This window comes from Arvicola amphibius, chromosome 1 (assembly GCF_903992535.2).
Source record: "Arvicola amphibius chromosome 1, mArvAmp1.2, whole genome shotgun sequence".
Taxonomy (NCBI): domain Eukaryota; kingdom Metazoa; phylum Chordata; class Mammalia; order Rodentia; family Cricetidae; genus Arvicola; species Arvicola amphibius.
In genome coordinates this window covers 89,488,433-89,512,404 of record NC_052047.1, presented here as the reverse complement: position 1 = coordinate 89,512,404, position 23,972 = coordinate 89,488,433, and positions in this window count along the sequence as shown.

The following is a 23,972-nucleotide window of genomic DNA, read 5'->3' as shown; positions in this document are numbered from 1 at the left end:
GTCTTTCAATTCTCTGTTAGGTTTCTGTCTGATGACCTGTCCATTGGTGAGAGAGGAGTGTTGAAGTCTACTACTATTAGTGTTTGTGGTTTGATGGCTGCTTGAGTGCTAGAAGGTTTCTTTACATAAGTGGGAGCTTTTTATATTAGGGGCATAGATATTCTGGATTGAGACTTTATTCTGAAGTATTTTTCCTGTTATGAGTATAAAGTGTCCCTTTCCATCTCTTCTGATTGATTTTAGTTTGAAGTCAACTTTGTTAGAAATTAGTATGGCCACACCGGCTTGTTTCTTAGGTCCATTTGCTTGATAAACCTTTTCCCAACCCTTTACTCTGAGTAGGTGTCTGTCTTTGTGGTTGAGGTGTGTTTCTTGTAAACAGCAGAGTGTTGGATCCTATTTTCATATCCATTCTCTTAGCCTGTGCCTTTTTATAGGTGAATTGCGTCCATTGGTATTACGTGATATTAATGACCAGTGGTTGTTAACTCCATTCATTTTTTTGTAGTAGAGTTTGTGTGTTTCCCTTCTTCTAGTTGTGCTGGTGAAGGGTCGCTAGATGCCTGAGTTATTGTGGGCGTTGTTGGACTCCTTGGTTTGTGATTTTCCTTCTATTACTTTCTGCAAGGCTGGATTTGTGGCTGCGTATTGTTTAAATCTGTTTTTGTCCTGGAATACCTTGTTTTCTCCATCGATGGTGAATGCAAGCTTTGCTGGGTATAGTAGTCTAGGCTTGCATCCATGTTCCCTTTAGTGTTTGTAGCACATCTATCCAAGCTCTTCTGGCTTTCATGGTTTCCATTGAGAAATCAGGTATAATTCTGATCGGTTTCCCTTTATATGTTACTTGTCCTTTTTCCTTTGCAGTTCTTAATATCTGTTCTTTATTCTGTATGTTTTGTGTTTTGATTATTATATGGTGTGGGATGCTTTGTTTTGATCCAGTCTATTTGGTGTTCTGTAGGCTTCTTGTACCTTCATAGGAACATCCTTCTTTAGGTTGGGGAAGTTTTCTTCTATAATTTTATTGAATATGTTTTCTGGGCCTTTGAGTTGTAATTCTTCTCCTTCTTCTACCCCAATTATTCTTAGGTTTGGTCTTTTCATGGTGTCCCAGATTTCCTGGATGTTTTGTGTTAAGAATTTGTTAGATTTGTTTAGTTCTTTAATCTGTGAATTTATTTCCTCTATAGTATCTTCAGAGTCCGAGATTCTTTTTTCCATCTCTTTTATTCGGTTGGAAATAGTTGTCTCTGAAGTTTCTGTTCGTTTACTCAGAGTTTCCATTTCCAGTCTTCCCTCAGATTGTGTTTTCTTCATTACCTCCATTTCATTTATCAGGTCTTGTACTGTTTCCCTTACCTGTTTGATTGCTTTTTCTTGTTTTTCTTGTTTTTCTTGAGTATCTTTGAGAGATTTATTTATTTCATCTACCTTTTTGTTTGTCATCTCCATTTCTTTATGGCAGTTTTTTACCTCCTGTTTAAGGTCCTCTATTATTTTCATAAAGTACTATTTAAGGTCGGATTCTTCTATATCTTCTGGAGTAGGGTGTTCAATTCTTGTTGTTTCAGGATGTCTGGATTCTGGTGATGTCATGTTGCCTCATGTTGTTGGAGGAGTTCTTGCATTGGTGCCTGCCCATCTCTTCCTTCAAATGGAGCCAGGAGGTGCTTGGTGTCTTAGACCAATCTTTGCTGTGACTGAATCTGGTTGGATCTCCTCAGTGCCAGAGCAGGAGCTATTCCTTGTGGCACAATCTGAAGAAGCCTGCACTCCCTTGCAGGAATCGTCAGACCTGCCTGGAGGCCAGAGTCTGACCCCTTTGGGTGGATGGCCTTAGTACAGGAGCAGGATACCTGAAAACACTAGGGAAGGCTTGGGAGAGGTGGGGAAGTGAGAAACAAAGACAAGCCTGCAGCTGGAGCTGGGGGAGGGGGTCTGTGCTCTCTTCCAGGGCAGGTTGCCCCAGGGTCCGCACCCACTCACCAGTCCATATGGAACTCCAGGGCACAGGATCAGGGATTCCAGGCAGCCCAGGGATGCTGCCCGGACCAAAGGGTCAAGGTGGGGGCAGGGCGGGATGGAATATCACACAGCGAACCTGGCAGCACAATCTTAAGGAGCCTGCACTCCCTTGCAGGAATCCTCAGACCTGCCTGGAGGCCAGAGTCTGACCCCTTTGGGTGGATGGCCTTAGTACAGGAGCAGGACACCTGAAAACACTAGGGAAGGCTTGAGAGAGGCAGGGAAGTGAGAAACAAAGACAAGCCTGCAGAGGGAGCTGGGGGGAGGGGATCTGTGCTCTCTAACAGGGCAGGTTGCCCCAGGGTCACGCTCACTCACCAGTCCAGATGTAACTCCACTGCACAGGATCAGGGATTCCAGGCAGCCCAGGGATGCCGCCCGGACAAAAAGACATTTTCAGTCTTAAGTGCAATTAGTTTCTTGTTCAAATATGTGAGAGAACCATAACTTGCTAAACATTTATATTTTGTTTCCTCTGCCTCCACACCATGTAAACATAAAAATATTTTAGAATGAAATAATGCTGCAATATAGCTGAGTCCGCCTCACTCCATGAGTTGTGGAAATGATATAGCAAAGTGGAGGACAACTAACACATTCTTTTATTGTTTTTGTTACATAAGCAGCATATGCTCGACAGATAATATTGCCATATGAAACATTTGCAAATAAAAGTAATAGTACTTGGAAGGTATTATATGTGATGATACATGTTTTACACATAACAGTCCTACAACCTGTGTTGTATTTATTCTTGCTGAGTGACAAGGGAATGGGAGTAGAGAATCCACATGCATTGTTCATCATTGCTTAACTCATAAATGGGAAGTCTGTCTTACTTCAATATCTGTATTCTTATCACTGACAATAAAACCAAAGAAGCATCTTGTCATGAAAGATGGTAAATAAGCACTTTGGGTGATACACAGAGAATTTTATAGAAGACTTACAATGTGTTTTCTTAGAACTTCTACAATAAAACTTCCTATTTTATAAGAGGGTCATCTTTGTCTCAATTTTTAAAAAATACTTCTTTTATAAGACTGAAATTTAATAAAATATTGAAAGTTAAAATGATTTACTGGCAAAACAAATGTACAGTTCACTAACAACGACCAATTATTTTTGTGGTGATATCAGATTTATTTTCTAAATATAATATCTAAATCGAGAAAGAAAAAAGAAAAAAATAAGCCAGACATGGTGGCAACAGAAGCTGTTTATGGAAAGTTTTAAGGGTTTAGGGAGTGTTGTTGTCTGAATAAGAAATGTCTCCTATATGCTCAGAATTGTACAGACTCAGTTCCTATTTGACAATGCTGTTCTTTTTATAAGTTTCAGAGGATTCAAAAGTCATGGAATGTTATCTTCATCTTTGAAACTAATTTATTACATGGGAATATAGTGACATATATATAATTCAATAATTATTCATCAAACATTACTATTTCAGAAGCAATTTGTTTATATATAAAGATCTGGTTATGTTAACTCATCAGAGGACTTTTCAGATGGACAAGTTTAGCAGCATACCTACTTATAGCGTTTACTGAAGGCACAGGGTCTGCATTTGTGCATTACAGGGTAGCTTCTTCTCTCCTAGTCCCTGATACATTGAAGGCCAACACATTGAAGACTGATACTGTTTCCATGGAGAAGATGTGCCACAGAAAACTAGGGACTATCCAAAGGAGCAAATATTACATTGTAGCTGATATAAAAATTATCTCAGTGTTTACCTCTTTGTGTCCCATTGATAACAAAGCAACTACACACACACATTTATGCCTTTATGTATCATGCATACATGTTTCAGGTTTTCAATTAAACATTATGACTCTTTGTAATCACTAAGTATTTTAGTTAAATGCATGTTTTAAATTCGTCCAATTACACAGTTGTGCTTTGTTTTTGGTGATTTTTCTGGGCTCTCCTTGGAAACTTTGTGCTTAAGCATCCTCTTTAGCCTTCCTATGATAATTCAGTTTAGTGTGTATTGAAATTTTACAATTTTGAAAAGGAAAGCAATTAAATATATCTTAATTTTAGATAGGAATATTGCATTAAGAATATAAATTGGTCCAATTAAATCTTAACAAAGAAGAATAAACAAGCCTAAAAATTCAACTTATTAAAAAAGTTTGTGTATTATTCTGGCTGTTCAATTAATCATGAACTTTCTATATAGGCTTTATATGTTGGTAAAAGAATCCTAATTTATAAACCTGATTTTTCTATTCTTCAGCTATTTCCCTCATACTATTTTTGTACATAAATGAATGTGCCTTGGAAACAATAAAATTCTAAAGGCAAACTCTTTTTTAAAACTGTCTAAATTGGCCTAGTAAGATTTCCTACAGTTCATAGTAGTTTTATCTAATTTTATTATAATCTGTAGTACTCAAACTCTATACAACCAAACTTCATTATCTTAACCTGCTTTTCTGAATGGTTTAATGACTCTAGTTGCCTGTTATGCTATCAGTATTCCAGATGTCCCAAATACACATGTGCATAACTGCACTAACATCCTGCTCACCTCAGAACCAGTAACCAGAAAGCTTTGTGGTGATATTTTGTTTGTGCTTTAACAAATAAACCTTGACTGAAGATGAGAATGTGGAACTAGCCACACTACTTAGCCATAGAGGCTAGGCAGTGGTAGCACACACCTTTAATTCCAGTACTCACTCCGGAGACAAAGTAGATCTCTATGATTTCAAGGCCACTCTGGCCTATGCAATATTGAATCAGTCTGAAGGAGAAACAGTGGTGGTGGCTCACAACTTTATCTCAGTGTTAGGGCAGTGGGGACAGGTAGTGATATGGATGGGTGGAGAAAGGAATATAAGGCAGAAGGGGACTGGAGCTAAGGATGCATTCTGAGCCTTCATAGAGACAGTATTTATTCTGAGGATTTGTGGAGACAAGATCTTGCTCCCTTCTGTTTGAGAATTTGGCAGACATAAAAAAGTCTCTTAAGTGACTGGTTCCTTTACTGCTCTGATCTTTCAACATTTATGCCAATGCCTGACTCTGAATTTTTATAAATAAGACAAATTAGATTCATTAAATAACATGATATTGATAGTCTCTATGTCACAAAGCATTTTCACTGTACCCCTAATAAGATTTTCATTAAAACAAAGATAAAAATAAAACAAAACATAAAACAGTCAAGATGAAACAAGAAAGTTCTATAAATCTAGAATAATAATGTCTGCAAAGGAATCTCTATGTCTATATCAGCCCTTTCCTCCTTATTTGAGAATATTTGTCATAGGCAAAGTGAAATGGTGCTTTCTAAAAGTATAATTTTGTTTTAATAAAATGGAACATAGCACTATTATTTAATTATTACCAAACTGGTATATTGGTTAGTTTTGTATTAAGTGAAGATATTTTGTAAGAAAGCTAGCTTTGAGCAATTTTAGTTGTCCCCACTCTTTTTTGACTGGGACAAGTTGGTACATTGTAATGCAGGAGGTTCACCTCATAATAGCTGAGGCTTGAAGAGAAGCATCTATAGTCCTTCAATTCCAAGTTTTCAGTGATTTAAGCCTTACAACCAGGTTCTATTTCTTAAAGGTTTCATAGCTATCATTGGTGTCAATGATGTCATGAAGCGAGCAATTAGCATGGGACTTTAGCAGACATTCTAGTTGCAAGCTACTCTGACTAATAAAGCAGCTAATAATGTGTTCCTTTATCAGCTATTTCTAAATCATTTTCTCCATCTCCAAGGTGATATTACACTCATACTGGGATCTTCAGCCCATGAATATGGAGTAAAGACTTTATAACTTTGATTAGTAAATGAAGATTGCAGTGGTTTGGATTAGAATGGCCCCCATATATAAATATTCGGTCAGCAGTTGATGGGGCTATTTGGAAAGGATTAGAAGGTATGGCCTTATTGGAGAAGGTCAGTCACTTTGAGGTTTCAAATGATTCACACTATTCCTAAAGAGCCCTCTCTGTCTCTGGTTTATGGGTCTAGATGTGAGCTCTTGCTACTGCTCCAGCATCATGCCTGCCTGCCTGGTGCTATGCTTTATACCGTGATGGTCTTGAACACTAGCTTTCTAAAACTCTTGAGTTCCAAATAACTTTTTTTCTGGAAGTTGTCTTGGCCATGGAACTTTCTTATAGTAGTAGAAAAGTCAATACGAAAAAGACGAAAGTGGAAAGAATATTAAGATGCTCAAAATTCTCCTTGGTAAATATTTTCTTCATCAATTGCTCATTTTTAAAATTATAAATCATTGATTCCATTTATTCAGTAGAAATTACCCTTTACACACTTATTTCTTCTTGTATAAGTTTTGATAGTTTATATCTCTAGAGGAATTTTTTTCTTGATTTATTAAGTTTTTTATTCACAGTAAACTTTTACTATCTTTTTGAAGTGCACATGCACTAATAACTCCTTAACTTCTTACACTGGTAGTTTTGTGCATTCTTTCCTTCACTGAGCAGTTTAAAGAGGTTTGTCAACTAATAATGTTTTTCAATGTTAAAAAATTTATTTGATGAATTTTTAAATTATTTTCATATTTCAAATTTTATTAGTTCCCTTCTTTAACTACTGCTTAAAAATTATTATTAATAACATAGTTGGTTAATTTAAAAATGATTTTGTTTCACATTTTGCTATTTACTTGCTGTATTTAAATGATTCTTAATTGCTATATTTGGGTTAATGTTTGAAGACTATTAATCTATATCCTACTTATCATATTTATTCTTTTGACCTTAACCTGTTATTTTCTCATTTACTATGGTTTTGATTGAGGTATGTTGCAAGGGAGTGGGCCTGCTTGTTTGTCCCAGCAGCCAGGCTAGTTTACATCTGAAATAACCACATAGAAACTGTATTAGTTAAAGCACTGCTTGGCCCATTAACTCTAACTTCTTATTGACTAATTCCTACATCTCAGTTTAACCCATTTCTAATGTAGCAGTGGCTTACCGAGAAAGATTCGGCATGTCTGTCTCTGGCAGCTCCATGGTTTCTTTCTCCTATTCTGTTTTTCTCCCCCCCCCCAGCATTCAGTTCTTCCCCACCTGCTTAAGTTCTACCCTATCAACTAGGCCAAGGCAGTTTCTTTATTTATTAACCAATGAAAGCAACACACAGAAAAAAAAAAAAAAAAAACTCCTCCACCAGAGGTATTTGTATGTTTTCAACTATATTTCCTATGTTAACATTTTAATTTTTTTTTTTTTTTTTGGTTTTTCGAGACAGGGTTTCTCTGCAGCTTTAGAGCCTGTCCTGGAGCTAGCTCTTGTAGACCAGGCTGGTCTCGAACTCACAGAGATCCGCCTGCCTCTGCCTCCCGAGTGCTGGGATTAAAGAAAGGCGTGCGCCACCACCGCCCGGCTTAATCGATATTTCAGTGGATGGGGGTGGAGGTACATACATGTAATCCTAACACTCTGGAGGCCAGATGATCACAAGTTCAAAGAAAGCCTAAACCATATAGTAAGATTTAAGGTTACATAAGATGCAGTCACAAAACAAAACAAAACATCAAACTGGCTCAGATCCACACAAACAAAATATTCAGGAGATATAGTAATGCCTTCACATTTCTAACATACATTTAAAATGATATGTTGAAGTCCCTCTCGTGTATCCTTCTGTCTTTGCAGAACCACATTTCATTTATGCAGTAGTAATATCAATACAATCATTACTTCAACCAAACAGACAACTTTTAAATTAATTAAGGATAAGAAAACTCACAAATTTACTTCACATTAATTTTTCTCAACACACTCTTTATGGAGACAGGTGTTTCTATTTCATGCTACTTTTCTTTAAGGAAAATTTTTTAAACATCTCTTGCATAGTACATATGTGTAGTGGTTATTTCTTCTAGTTATTGCCTGTCCGAGAAAATCTGTACTTATCTGCTTTAGAAGCAGAGTTTTACAAGTTATAGATCCAACTTTGATTGTTTTCTTGTGCCAAAACTTGAAATATTTTACTTTGCTTTCTTTTTGTCCTTCCTGTCTTCTGAGAAGAAGCCTGTGTCTTCCACTCTTGCCCCTTGAAGGACAGTAGATTCCTAAGGATGTCATAACAAATTACTACAACTTTCATGTCTTTAAAACAATGACATTTTCCATTCATTGTTGAAGAGAGCACAAACTTGAAATTCATGCAGTGTTGGTTTCTTCTGAGCCTGAAGCTTCTTCTAGTACTCTGAAATTTCTGCACCATCATCACTGAACATCTGTTTATGTGTCTCTGCCCAAATTTCCTTCTTTTAATTAAATTAGTCATTCTATTGCATCCACACTCTTCCGTTATGATTTTCTTGTAACTTGATTACACATGCAAGAGTCCTCTTTGAAATTAAGCCATATTGTTGGTATCAAAAGTAAAGACACACACATATGCTTCAGGAAGACAAAGAATTTTCAAGCATAGGAGTAAAAGTTACTCTGTGGTATTAGTCAACATATTTAAACAAAATTGGTTTATTTTTGATTTTGTTCTGCTTGAATAAAAATATGAAATGTATAAATTTTCTTTTATCCTGTTCTCTGAGATTTTTGAACATCTGCTTAGGTATAACCATTATTTCTTCAAATATTTACTCTGCTCTATCTTTTGATCCTGTGGTGTTCTAATTATGTATATACTCTGCCATTTAATATTTACTGTATTTTTTTATTTGAGTTACCTTTTTTGAGAAGTTACTTTTACCTCTCAATTCCCAGAAATTAATTACTTCCACCAGTTTATGATTCCAGAGGTCTCTGCTTCAGGAAAGCAAATCTCATTATGGTCTCTTTCACATCACTTGACTTTATAAATATGAAGGGTTTTATATTTCCCCTGCTATGTAACACTATTCCTGGGGACATACACATTCCAGAAATAATGTCACAGATCAACATTGTACAGAGAACACTGTGTTTTCATATTTGATATATTATCTTTTCAATTTTTATCCATAAAGAAAACTGATGACAGATCAAAGTAAGGAAACCAGCAATATTGAACCAGTGAGTATCACAGATATTTACTGAAGTATGAAGGACAGGCTACTTACGGAAGCAGAAATGACTCAAATATGGCTGTTATCACAAAAATCCACCTCGTCATTATGATGAATCACAAAAGCTATAAATCTGGAGCTCACAGCATAATGTAAAGTGAGCTTGTTGTTTAGATAATATCTTTTCAAGGCAACTCAGCTGGTCTCTTTCTTTCCCATGTAGTTTGCATGGTCTGAGGGTCTTCAGGCAACTCAGGTTTTTGGTGAGTGCCTCTCTGTAGTTCTTAGTTCTTAAATAAGTCTCGAAAGTGAGAGGGTTATGTGATTGGTCAGGTTCAGGACTTCATGAAACTTGTGAGATGTTTATTTCCTGGGCTTAAGGATCTTCTTTGAAAACTGTAATGTTTCACCTTCACTTAGAATATCATGTGTCTTACAGAGCTACTCTCCAGGATAAAATGTTTTATCTTGGAGAAAATTGCTACACAATAGCCCCAAACCACATTTTCTTGATTATACATATCATTTTTATTTATATTTTTAAATTCTACTTTTTATCATTTAAAAATTAAAGTTGAAACTTTAAGGCTTTGACAGACAACAGAGTATCTCTTGAAGTACTCATATTTGTTGTTTTTCCTAACATTTTCATGCTGTTTTCATCTTTGAGTATGTGTGATTTTAATCAAATACAGTTGTCATCTTCCTCTAGAAACAGTTGCCAACAGTGTAGATAACTACTTAAATTAATAATGCTTGATTATTACATTATTAATACCTATTCATTAATCTCCTTTTCCTTCCTTTTCTTCATGTGTTCTTGGCTGTATTTTTTATTCTAAATATACCAAACTCTGGGGGGATCTTGAGTTCACAAACTCAATGTGAGAAATGGAAGTGGAAATTATATATTCTAGCCAACAATAAGTGTTCTGCCAATGTAAAGAAAGGGAAATTCTATCCCCCAGTTAAAAGTCTACACTCTGAACATGTTACACATAATGTCATCAACACAAGATGCTGCAGCCATAGCTCTTAAATTGGAAACAAAGTGAGAGAAAATTTCTGGTATAACTATTAATTGACATTTTAATTTGCTGAGTAATTAAATAAAATGATGATTATATAATCACAAAGTTCTATAAAAGTTAGCAAATAATAGGACAATTAAACACAAAAATATTAAGTAAGATAGAAATAAAATAAATATTGCAAACCTAAAGCAATAGCTGCTATTCCTAACTGTCTCTCTGTCTTTGTTTCTCTTTGTTTTGTCTCTCTGCTCTACCATAGAAAATCAGCTAGGAACTTAGATAATAGAATTATTTTATTTATCATAACAAACGTTTTACTAAATGAAATTGACATAAGCTTCATATCACCTGCATATTGCAATTCCTCTCAAGCTCCTAAGCCTACCTCTGTGCTAGCTATTTTTATGTCAATGTGATACAGGCTAACATCACTTGACAGATGGGAATCTCAACTGACCAAATGCCTCCTAAAATCAGACTGTAGGGAAGCCTATAGCGAGTTGTCTTAATTAGTTATTTATGTGGGAGGGATCATTTCACTGTGCAAGGGGTGACCTGGCCTGGTCTTCCAGGGTTTTATAAGAGAGCAAGCTGAGCAAGCCAATAAGCAGTTACCCACCATGACCTGTGCATTTGTTCCTACCTCCAGGTTCCTGACCTGTTCATGTTCCTGTCTTGACTCTCTTTAATGATGAACTAGAATGTGGAAGTGTAAGCAAAGTAAATCTTTTCTCCCCCAACTTGCTCTTCGTCTTGGTGTTTCATTATAGCAACAGGCCCTAAGTAGGACACACTCCATTGTCCCTTTAAATGTCTCTGCTTCTGTGGTTACTGAATGTTATGTATCACATCTTAAAAATCTGGAACATTTGATAGAGAACTTTTGAACTTAGTGTTTCTGGGTTTAGCTTACTTCCTTTTTAAAAGTGCTATTCATTTACCTGAAAATTGCATGATAATATATTTTACAGATGAATAGTATTCTGTTATGCATATGTACCACAATTTCATTATCTGTTCATCTGCTGAAGGACATTTAGATTGTTTCCATATCCTAGCTATTGTGAATAGAGTAGAAATATACATGGCTGGGCAAGAATATACGGACTAGGAAGCCACATCCTTTGGGAGTGGTATAACTAGGTCAAAGGTTAGATTTATTTTTAGCTTTTTGATTGTTACCCACCTTGATTTGTTGCTGAATATTATTCTAAAACATTTTTCATTTGTTTGGGCTATGGAACATTTGTTTAATAATGTAACATTGTGCTGCATTCTTTCATGTTGCATTGGTTTAACTCTTTGGAGCTATGCTATGTTGCCTATCTAAAACATTTGATTGGTCTAATAAAGAGCAAGGCAGAAAAAAGGATAGGCAGGGCTGGCAGGTAGGGAGAATAAGTAGAAGAGAAAATAAAAGAAAGGAATATAGAGGAACAAAAGAAGAAGGAGAAGGTTAACAGTGACCAGTCACACAGCCACACAGCAAGACATCGAGTAAGAAGGAAAGAAAAGATACACAGAAATACAGAAAGGTTTTGGACAATCTGACAGGTGTAAGATGGTATCTCAAAGTTGTTTTGATTTGCATTTCCCTGATAGCTAAGGAGGTTGAGCATGGCCTTAAGTGTCTTTTGGCCATTTGAACTTCTTCTGTTGAGAATTGATAACCTTTGCTGGAGAGGTTGTGGGGTAAGGGGTACACTCATCCATTGCTGGTGGGAATGCACACTTGTGCAACCACTTTGGAAAGCAGCTTGTCTGTTTCTCAGGAAATTCGGGATCAACCTACCCCAGGACCCAGTAATTCCACTATTGGGAATTTACCCAAGAGATGCCCAATCATACTACAAAAGCATTTGCTCAACTATGTTCATAGCAGCATTATTTGTAATAGCCAGATCCTGGAAACAACCTAGATGCCCTTCAGTGGAAGAATGGATGAAGAAACTGTGGAATATATGGTATATATGTGGTATATACATGTTAGCATACTACCCAGCGGTAAAAAACAATGACATCTTGAATTTTGCATGCAAATGGATGGAAATAGAAAACACTATTCTGAGTGAGGTAACCCAGACCCAAAAAGATGAACATGGGATGTACTCACTCATAATCGGTTTCTAGCCATAATTAAAGGACATCGAGCCTATAATTCAGGATCCCTGAGAAGATAATAAGAAGGTGAACCCAAAGAAAAACATATAGTAATCCTCCTGGATATTGGAAGTAGACACGATGGCCGGGCAAAAATTGGGAACTTGAGGGTGGGGCGAGACGGGGCCAAGGGAAGATGGGGAGAGAAAAGCGTGAAGGGGAGAATTGGGGGAGCTCGGAGGAATAGGATGCTTGGGATACAGGAAGGGTGGATATAGGAGCAGGGAAGCATATATCTTAATTAAGGGAGCCATCTGAGGGTTGTCAATAGACTTGACTCTACAGGGGTTCCCGGGCTTCCAGGGAGATGCCCCCAGCTAGTTCCTTGGGCAGCTGAGGAGAGGGAGCCTGAAAAGGCCAGTTCCTATAGCCATACTGATGAATTCCTTGCATATCACCATAGAACCTCCACCTGGCGATAGATGAAGAAAATGACTGAGCCCCACATTGGAGCGCCGGACTGAGCTCCCAAGGTCCTGATGAGGAGCAGAAGGAGGGAGAACATGAGAAAGAAAATCAGGACCATGAGGGGTGCGTTCACCCATGGAGACGGTGGGACAGAACTAACGGGAGATCACCAACTCCAGTTGGAATGGGACTGATGGAACATGAGACCAAACCTGACTCTCTGAATGTGGCCGATGGTGGAGGCTGACTGAGAAGCTAAGGACAAAGGCGCTGGCCTTTGATTCTAATGCATGGACAGGGTCTGTGGGAGCCTTCTCAGCTTGGATGATCACCTTCATGGACCTGGGGGGAGTTGGGAGGACCTTGGTTTTAACATAGAGTAGAGAACCCCGATGGCTCCTTGGCCTGGAGAGGGAGGGAGGAGGGATATGGTGGAGGGGAGGGGAGGGAAGGGGAGGAGAAGGGGAGGAGATGGAAATTTTTATTTTTATTTTTTTCAATTTTCCAGATTTTTTTTCATGGTTTATTTTTTAATATTTAAAAATTTCCATCTCCTCCCCTCCTCCTCCCCCTTTCCTCCCCTCCCCTCCACCCATACCTCCCCTCCCTCCCTCTCCAGGCCAAGGAGCCATCGGGGTTCCCTACTCTGTGTTAAGGCCAAGGTCCTCCCAACTCCCCCTAGGTCCAGGAAGGTGATCGACCAAGCTGAGAAGGCTCCCACAGAGCCCGTCCATGCAGAAGAATCAAAGCCCAGCGCCTTTGTCCTTGGCTTCTCAGTCAGCCTCCACCATCAGCCACATTCAGAGAGTCCGGTTTGGTCGCATGATCCATCAGTCCCATTCCAACTGGAGTTGGTGATCTCCCGTTAGTTCTGTCCCACTGTCTCCATGAGTGAACGCACCCCTCATGTTCCTGACTTTCTTTCTCATGTTCTCCCTCCTTCTGCTCCTCATCAGGACCTTGGGAGCTCAGTCCGGTGCTCCAGTGTGGGGCTCTGCCATTTTCTTCATCTATCGCCAGGTGGAGGTTCTATGGTGATATGCAAGAAATTCATCAGTATGGCTATAGGAACTGGCCTTTTCAGGCTCCCTCTCCTCAGCTGCCCAAGGAACTAACTGGGGGCGTCTCCCTGGAAACCTGGGAACCCCTCTAGAGTAAAGTCTCTTGACAACCCTCAGGTGGCTCCCTAAATTAAGATATATGCTTCCCTGCTCCCATATCCACCTTTCCTGTATCCCAAGCATCCCATTCTTCCGAGCTCCCCCCATTCTCCCCTCCACGCTTTTCTCTCCCCATCTTCCCTTGGCCTCGTCTCGCCCAACCCTCAAGTTCCCAATTTTTGCCCGGCCATCGTGTCTACTTCCAATATCGAGGAGGATTACTTTATCTTTTTGGGGGGGTTCACCTTCTTATTATCTTCTCAAGGATCCCAAATTATAGGCTCGATGTCCTTTAATTATGGCTAGATTATGAGTGAGTACATCCCATTTTCATCTTTTTGGGTCTGGGTTACCTCACTCAGAATAGTGTTTTCTATTTCCATCCATTTGCATGCAAAATTCAAGATGTCATTGTTTTTTACGGCTGAGTAGTATTCTATCATGTATATATTCCACAGTTTCTTCATCCATTCTTCCACTGAAGGGCATCTAGGTTGTTTCCAGGATCTGGCTATTACAAATAATGCTGCTATGAACATAAACCATATAGAAAAAAAAGAGTTAGCCAATAAGAAGCTAGAGCTAATGGGACAAGCAGTGTTTTAATTAAAAAAATAATAAACAAGCTGAGATTGCATTCTTAGTGAAAAAAAAAGAAAACTCATACTCAAAACTACAATTGAGATCTCATCTCAAGACAAGAACAGTGGGTAATACCTCAAAAAACAAATAATAAAAATTGCAAATGCTGTTTAAAATAGAGAGAAAAAGAGGCTTTTATGAACTGGTTCCAGTAATATCAATTAGAATAACTACTTGTAAGAAGCTTGTGTGGGATTTTGAATACTAAAAATATATCTACTATATGATCTGGTAGTGCCAATTCTGAATAATAAAGTACTCAAAGTAATTTTGGAAATCAAAAAAAAAAAAAAAACAACAAAAGAGATTCCCTGTAATAGGTCACAGAACTAAAAGAAGAGCTGAGGAGGAGTTTGTAAGGAGCTTTTCTGAGGGATAAGAATGAGGGCTCACATTAGAATCAGAGAGACAGCAGCTATCAAACTATGCCAAACTTTGGCTGTAGTGATTCAATGCACCAAACTATATGCAAATGTTGTATAAAGTAATAAATACCTCAAATATATGTAAAAATAAAGGTCATATCATAGATTACCCTTCAGAACACACAAAAATAACTGGCTTCAAAGTTTATACAAAAGATAATTACTTCAAAAAGTAATTACATTGCATCTATATGACAAGACAAAATATTTTGGAAGAGTGATGATCAGTAGATTACTGATTTTGTATACTTTAAGACCCTTAGATTTTGTAGTTTCTTAGAGTTTACCATATTTGATTCAAGAAATTTGAATTAGGATGTTGCCAGACACTAACAGTTTAATAGCAATAACCAGTTCATAAGAAGTTAAATATTTAACTGTCATGATCTAAATCCTATGACAAAAAAGATTTATTGTAGGCATCATCTTTAATTTATAGATGATACATTTTGCAATATTGCTATTAGAAATCAATAAATATCAAAGTGGCTTGAATAACTTACTTGAATATAAATTTCAAGACATGTCTAGTCTCTAGTCATGCAGAAATAATAAATTTTTATTGTGCTTTAGAGCTAATATACAACAAATTGTGATTATTTTATGTGATACATTCTCATCTTTGTATAGACATGTTTCATTTTAATATTATTTTAGTTCATCTAGATAATTATTTTAGAAACTCTAGTAGACATTTTCAAACATAACACAAATTTACTGCTTGGAGATGCTGCTGCTGGCTGTTGTCAACATAATTTATATGACTTAGAAGACTTTTATATTTTATATTTACATTAAAACTTTTATATTGAAATTATTTCACCTTAAAATACTGTATTCATGCATTACACTAGGCCGAATTGACTTTCACAATTAATACGTATTAAGAAACAATAAAACAAAGACCTGAATAATTAGGAAAGCAGCAACCATAGGTCTTCTTTGCAATTATTTTAAAGTCCTTTATAATTGAATTCATTGGCAATAGTATGATACCAGAGAGTTTAATGTTTAACAAATAGAGAATCATGAATTATTATGTTTGTTACTAATATTTAATAAAACATAAGTTACCTTCAAGTGCAGATGATAGAAAATATGAGAGGTTTTTTTTTTTTTTTTTGGTTTTTCGAGACAGGGTCTCTCTGCAGCTTTAGAGCCTGTCCTGGAGCTAGCTCTTGTAGACCAGGCTGGTCTCAAACTCACAGAGATCCGCCTGCCTCTGCCTCCCGAGTGCTGGGATTAAAGGCGTGCGCCACCACCGCCCAGCATGAGAGATTTTTTAAATGCAAAAGATGAAAAATGATCAACAAGTTATTTTCCAATAATTTGAGGAAAAATCATAATTTCTTAAATTTTTGGACAAATGTACTGAGGGTTAAATATTATTTTCACTTAATGTTCATCTTAATTTCAACAAAAATACCAAAAGTGCATGTTCTCCAAAAAATGTAATTATAAAGCTTTTCCCCATGGTATCATTTTTCTAATTGTTAAAAAAGCTGGAAACTGACCATAGAGAAGCTATGAAAACCAATCGCTTCAAATAATTCATCTTTTGAAATCTAATTTTACCTATTCCCAGCTACAGATTTTTGTTTTCTTTCTGTGTGTAAAAATTTGCATTCCTTTGAAATGTTTATATATAAAATCACTTTATTGTCTGATTTAATATGAATAAAGTTTGGTAACCTCATTTAAAACAATCTAGATGAAGTAAGGTTAATAGTCTAGATCAATTTACCATTACCATCCCTACTTCTCTAGAATCAATCAAATATGTGTCATCTACACCCGATATGAGAGACCCAGTAAATGAGATGTGACAAGCAGAGATCAAATGCTTAGTTGTTGTCACCTGGTCAAGAGTGACTATGCTTAGTATCTAACACTGAATATGCAGTGGAAAGTACTTTGATGAAAATGGATGGATTTCTGACATTATTATGGTGTCATCTAGTAATCTCTCTTCTTTATCAATCATCATAGGAATCCTACCGCATATTAGAGAAGTATACTGAAAATTGACTGGTCAAACAGTAAGAAGATTCTATGGTAATATTTAAGATAATCATCAGTCTGACTATAGGTCAATCCCTGTTCAGGCACCCTCTCCTCTATTGCTTAGGGTCTTAGCTGTAGTCATCCTTGTGGATGCCTGAGTATTTTTCTAGACCCAGGTTTCTTGCTAACCCCATAATGGCTCCCTCAATCAAGATGTCTCTATCCTTGCTATTATATCTGTCATTCCTCTTTCTTTATATCCCATTCCCACAAGATCTCCTCAGCCATCCCCTTCTCTCCTTCCTTATACTCCCCTGCCAAGATGCTCCCAAATTTTGTCAGGCAATTTTGTCTGTTTCCAATTCACATGTAGGTCTTTATATGTTTTTCTTTGGGTTCACCTTATTACTTAGCTATGAATATAGTTGAACAAATGCTTTTGTAGTATGATTGAGAAACTTTTGGATATGTGCCCAAAAGTGATATTGCTGGATCCTGAGGTAGGTTGATTCCAAATTTTCTGAGAAACCTCCATACTAATTTCCAAAGGGGTTGCACAGTTTTGCATTCCCATCAGCAATGGTAAATGTTCCCCTTACTCTACATTCCCATTAAGATCTTTTCCCATTAAGTAGGCTGCCTTTTTGTCTTATTAACTGTGTCCTTTGCTTTACAGAAGCTTTTCAGTTTCAGGAGGTCCAGTTTATTTATTGTTGATCATATTGTCTGTGCTACTGGGGTTATATTTATCATCTGAAAATAACAAATGTTTGGCTTCTTCTTTTCCAATTTGCATCCCCTTGATCTCCTTGTGTTGTTTTATTGCTATTGCTAAAACTTTAAGAAGTATGTTGAAGAGATATGGAGATAATGGACAGTCTTGTCTAGTTCCTGATTTTAGTGGAATTTTATTATATTTAGATATGACCCTTGTATCCCTGATCTCTGCAAGACCTTTATCATGAAGGGGTATTGGATTTTGTCAAATGCTCTTTTAGGATCTAATAAAATGATTATATTTTTTTTAATTTATTTATATGATGATTACATTGATAGATTTTTATATGTTGAACCAGCCCTCCATCTCTGGGATGAAACCTACTTGATCATGATGAATGATTTTTTTATGTGTTCTTGGATTCAGTTTGCCAGTTTTATTGAGAATTTTTACATCAATGTTCATGAATGAGATTGGTCTGTACTTCTCTTTCTTGGTGGACACTTTGTGTAGCTTTGGTATCAGGGTAACTGTAGCCTCATAAAAAGAGTTTGGCAATAACACTTCTGTTTCTATTATGTGGAACATTTTGAGGAGTATGGGTATTAGCTCTTCTTGAAAGTTATGGTAGAATTTCAGCCCTGGGCGTTTTTTGGTTGGGAGGTTTTTGATGCCAGCTTCTATTTCCTCATGGCTTATAGGTCTATTAAATTGATCAACTGGTCTTGATTTAATTTTGGTATATAGTATCTACCTAAAAAATTGTACATTTATTTTATATTTTTCAATTTTGTGGAGTACAGGTTTTTGTAGTAAGACCTAATGATTTCCTGAATTTCCTCATTGTCTGTTGTTATATCCCCCTCTTTATTTCTGATTTTGTTACTTTGAATGTTTTCTCTACACCTTTTGATTACTTTGCCTAAGGGTTTGTCAATCTTGTTGATTTTCTCAAAGAACCAGCTCTTTGTTTCATTGATTCTTTGTATTGTTTTCTATGTTTCTATTTTGTTGATTTCAGCCTTCAATTTGATTATTTCCTGTCTTCTACACCTCCTGGGTGAGTCTGCTTCTTTGTGTTCTAGAGCTTTCAAGTGTGCTGTTAAGTTGCTAAAGTGAGCTTTTTCTGTTTGCTTTGTGTGAGCACTTAGTGCTATGAACTTTCCTTTTAGCAGTGCTTTCATGGTGTCCCATAGATGTTGTGCTTTTATTTTCATTGAATTCAAGAAAGTCTAATTTCTTTTTTTTCTTCCTTGACCCATGTGTGGTTCAGTAGTTGACTGTTCAGTTTCCATGAGTTCATAGGCCTCTGGGAATAGTATTGTTGTTAAATTCTTACTTTAATCCATGGTGATTCGATAAGACTCAGGGGGTTACTCCATTTTTTTTAAATCTGTGGATGTTTGCTTTGTTACCAAGTATGTGATCAATTTTAGAGAAGGTTCCTTGAGGTTCTGAGAAGAAGGCATATACTCTTTTGTTTGGTAGAATATTCTATAGATGTCTGTTAAGTTTATTGGCTATATTAAATCTATTAGTTCTCTTGTTTCTCTTTTAAGTTTCTGTCTGGTTGACATGTCCTTGGCAAGCGAGTGAAATCTGCACTATTAGTGTGTGGGATTTGATGTGTGATTTAAGTTTTAGTAATGCTACTTTTACATATGTGGGTGCTCTTGTATTAGGGACATAGATATTCAAGTATGAGCCTTCATTGATGTTGAACAATTCTGTATCTGTAAATTATGTTTTAAATAAATGCTGATTGGCCAGTAACCAGGCACGAAGTATAGGCAGGACAACCAGTCAGGAAGTAGAGGCAGGTCAATGAGAACAGGAGAATTCTGGGAAGGAGGAAGCCCATTCCTCAGTCCTCTCCAGACACAGAAGAAGCAGGATATGGCCTGCCCTGCTGAAATAGGTACCTAGCCATGTGGCTAAAACAGATAAGAATAATGGGTTAATATAAGTTATAAGAGCTAATACAAAGCATGAGCTAATGGCCCTATCAGTTTATAACTTATGGAGATCTCTGTGTAATTTTCTTTGGGACTTAACCGGCTGTGGGAATGGGGCAGGACAGAAACCCCAACAAGGAGGCCCTCATGTTACACTTCATCTTGATTACTTGTTCCTGTTATGAGTATAAAGTATACTTTTCCATCTCTTCTGATTGATTTTAGTTTGAAATCAATTTTGTTACATATTAGGATAGCCACATCTGCATATTTCTTAGGTCGATTTGATTGGGAAAACTTTTCCCAATGCTTTACTTTGAGGTAGTGTCTGTCCTTGAGGTTGAGGTGTGTTTCTTGTAAACAACAGGAGGCTGGATCCTGCTTTTGTATCCATTCTCTTAGCCTGTGTCTTTTTTCTTTTTTTTCTTTTTTTTAAAATATTTTTTAAAAATTTCCATCTCCTCCCTCCTCCCCCCTTCTCTCCCCTACCCTCCACCCATACCCCCACTCCGCCCCCCTCCAAGCCAAAGAGCCATCAGGGTTCCCTTCACTATGTTAAGTCCAAGGTCCTCCCAGCTCCCTCTAAGTCCAGGAAGGTGAGCAACCAAACTGACAAGGCTCACAGTGAGCCCGTCCATGCTGTAGAGTTCATGCTCATCGCCATTGTCCTTGGTCTCTCAGTCCTCCTCCACCATCAGCCACATTCAGAGAGTCCGGTTACACCTGGCATTGGATGGAGAGAATGACAGAGCCCCACATAGAAGCACCGGATTGAGCTCCCAAGGTCCTGATGGGGAGCAAAAGGAGGGAGATCATGAGCAAGGAAGTCAGGACCGTGAGGAGTGCGTTTACACATTGAGACGGTGGGACAGATCTAACGGGAGACCACCAAGCCTGTGTCTTTTTATAGGTGAATTGAGTCCATTGATGTTAAGTGATATTAATGACTACTGGTTGTTAACTCCAGTTATTCAGTAGTAATGTTTGGGGGTTTCCCTTCTTTGGGTTGTGCTGGTGGGGGTTATCAGAAGTCTGTGTTATTGTGGGTATAGTTAGCTTCCTTGGGTTGAGGGTTTCCTTCTAGTACTTTCTGTAAGGCTGGGTTCGTGAATACATACTGTTTAAATCTGTTTTTGTCATGAAATATCTTGTTTTCTCCCTCAATGGTCAATGAAAGCTTTGCTGGGTATTATAGCCTGGACTTGCATCAATTGTCTTTTAGTGTCTTATTCACATCTATCCAGGACCTTCTGTCTTTCAGTTTCCACTGAGAAGTGAGGTGTGATTCTGATAGGTTTATCTTTATATATTACTTGACCTTTTTCCTTTGCAGGCCTATTCTTTCTTTATTATGTTTTGTGTTTTGATTATTATATTGTTCCTGTCTATTTGGTGCTCTGGAAGTTTCTTGTACCTTCATAGGGATATCTTTCTTTATATTGAGAAAGTTTTCTTCTATAATTTTGTTGAATATATTTTCTGTGCCTTGGAGCTGGATTTCTCTCTCTTATACCCTATTATTCTTAAGTCCTGTCCTTTCATTGTATCCCAGGTTTTCTGAATGTTTTATGCTAAGAATTTGTTGGGTTTAATGTTTTCTTTGAGCAATGAGTCTATTTCCTCTAAAGTATCTTCAGCACCTGAAATTCTTTTTCATATCTCTTGCATTCTGTTGGTTATACTTGACTCTGTTCAGTTACCCAGATTTTCCATATCCAGAATTCCCTTGGTTTGTGTTTTCTTTATTACCTCTATTTCAGTCTTCAAATCTTGAACTGTTTTCTTCACCCATTAGATTGTTTTTTCTTGGTTTTCTTTGAGATATTTATTAATTTCTTCCAACTTTTTTGCTTGTCTTCCATTTTTTAAGGAAGTTTTCACTTCCTCTTTAAAGTTCTCCATCATTTTCAGAAAGTTACATTTAAAGTCATTTTCTTCTGCTTCTTCAGGATTAGGATGATCAAGTCTTCTTTTTGTGTTTCCAGCTGTGTTCTGGTGTTACTATGTTGTTTTTTAGGATGTTGGAGGAAATCTTGCACGGGCACTTACCCATCTCTTCATTCAAATGAGGCTAGCAGAGTTTTGGCATCTGTGCCCAATCCTTGCTGTGGCTGTCTCTTAGGTCTCCTCAGTATTGGAGCAAGCTGTGTTTCAGGGTTCCACAGTGCTCATAGGCTAATAGGCTGTTTTGGGGGCAGGGTTGTTTGGGGGATAGCCTAGTTGCAGGATAACTCCCTGCTGACTGGCTAGAAAAGCATAGGGAGTTGGGGAGGGGCCCCTGGGTTTTGTCCCACTGCAGAGGTCCTAGAGAGTGGGGCATCTGTCTGTCTGGCCCTGTGGCTGTTGACTTACTTCCAAGGTCCCCTCAGTATTGGAGCAATCTGCGTTCCTGGGTTCCTCTGAGCTCACAGGTGAATAGGCAGGTGTTGGGGCAGGGTGAGTTGGGGGATTGCCCAGCCACAGGAATACTCCCTACTGGCTGCCTAGAAAAGCCAAGCAGGTTGGGGACAGACCCCTGGGTTTTGTCCCACTGGAGAGGTCCCAGAGAGTAAGGACAGAGAAGCAGCATCCTAATAAAAAAAAAATCTGAGTACTACTGAGAACTCTTGTAAAATAAGAACCATAATCAACCAATGGGTGTATTGATATGGAGGTTATTGATGAACAGCTATCTATAAATTATGTTGAGTTTCAGGTATGGAAGACAAATAGGTTTGTCTTGGAATCTAATATTTTATATGGTTTGTCAACTGTCAAAACAGTACACAAGGCTACTATCTCTGTAGAAATTAACTAAAGAAAAATTTAAATTAAGAAAAATAGAGAATTTATCAATAAAAGTTTAAGCAAAGCCTAATAGTAACTTTAATACAGAGATAAATAATTATCATACATGGCTCACTTTAAACATGTCTTTTAAAGGCAAGAATAAGATATCTAGGTAAAGAGATATTGCAGGGAGCAGTGGGAGTATTTAGAAGACATGTAAACAAGAGTCTTGGGTAGGGTATATTCAAATATACTAGAAATGCAGTTAAATATATTTCTGTTAAAATGTATTAAAAATAAGATCTGTAACATTTAAATCAGAAGAGGAAGAAAAAGAAGACAAAGGTAAAAGAACACTAAAAGACAAAGAGTAAAACTTTTAAGAATAATTTTGTAATATATAATATCTGTATAAATATAAACACATATACAAGAATGTGAGCTAATGGGTGCAGAGACTGTATTTCCAGATTTCAAGCTATGTTACAGAGATAAGGGTAATAACAGTATGGTACTGGCATAGAATAGACATGTAGTTCAATGGAACAAAATTAAAAATCCAAACATAAGTACATTAATTGCAGCACTTTGGTACAAAAGGTCAAAACAGACCCCAGAGAAAAGATATAACTTTGAACAAATGGTGCTGAAATAATGATGTATCCATATCTAAAAGAATGAAATTAGACCTCTGTCTAATATCCTACAAAGCAACTCATAAAAGATCAAAGACATTGATGTGAAGCCTGAAGTACTGAATCTTCTAGAAGAGAACACACTCAGCACCTTATAAGATATAGTTATGGCAAAGAACTTTTTGGATAGGACTCCATTTACCCAGGAAATAAAAATAATTCACTAAGGAGGGAGATCATGAGCAAGGAAGTCAGGACCGTGAGGAGTGCGTTTACCCATTGAGACCGTGGGACAGATCTAACGGGAGACCACCAAGTCCAGTTGGAATGGGACTGATAGAACACGGGACCAAACCGGACTCTCTGAATGTGGCTGACGGTGGAGGAGGACTGAGAAACCAAGGACAACAGCAATGAACATGAACTCTACAGCATGGATGGGCTCACTGTGAGCCTTGTCAGTTTGGTTGCTCACCTTCCTGGACTTATGGGGTAGCTGGGAGGACCTTGGACTTAACATAGTGAAGGGAACCCTGATGGCTCTTTGTCTTGGAGAGGGGTGGAGTGGGGGTATGGGTGGAAGGGAGGGGAGGGGAGGGGGAGGAGGAGGGAAGGAGATGGAAATCTTTAATAAAAATAAAAAATAATAATTCACTAATAAGAAATCCTAAAACTAAAAAAATTCAGCTAAAGTTAACAATTAACTGAGTTAATAAAAATTGTATATGTGTGTGTGTGTGTCTGTGTCTGTGTGTGTGTGTGCTTTAGTAGACACAAAATAATATGATTTCCTGTGGCTTTTTGACACATTTAGAGTCATTTATCTATGGTGAAATAGAATCTCATAGATTCATGTCCAGGAAAAAACTTAAATCCAAAGAAAAAATAGAAACGAGCCACTTGGAAAGTAGGTGATGGACCTGAAAGGAATTCTTAAAGAAAGTAGTAAACTGGCTAAAATATCTCAAAAAGTGCTCAGTCTCCTTAGTAAGGAAGGAAGTACAAATTAAAACCACCTTGA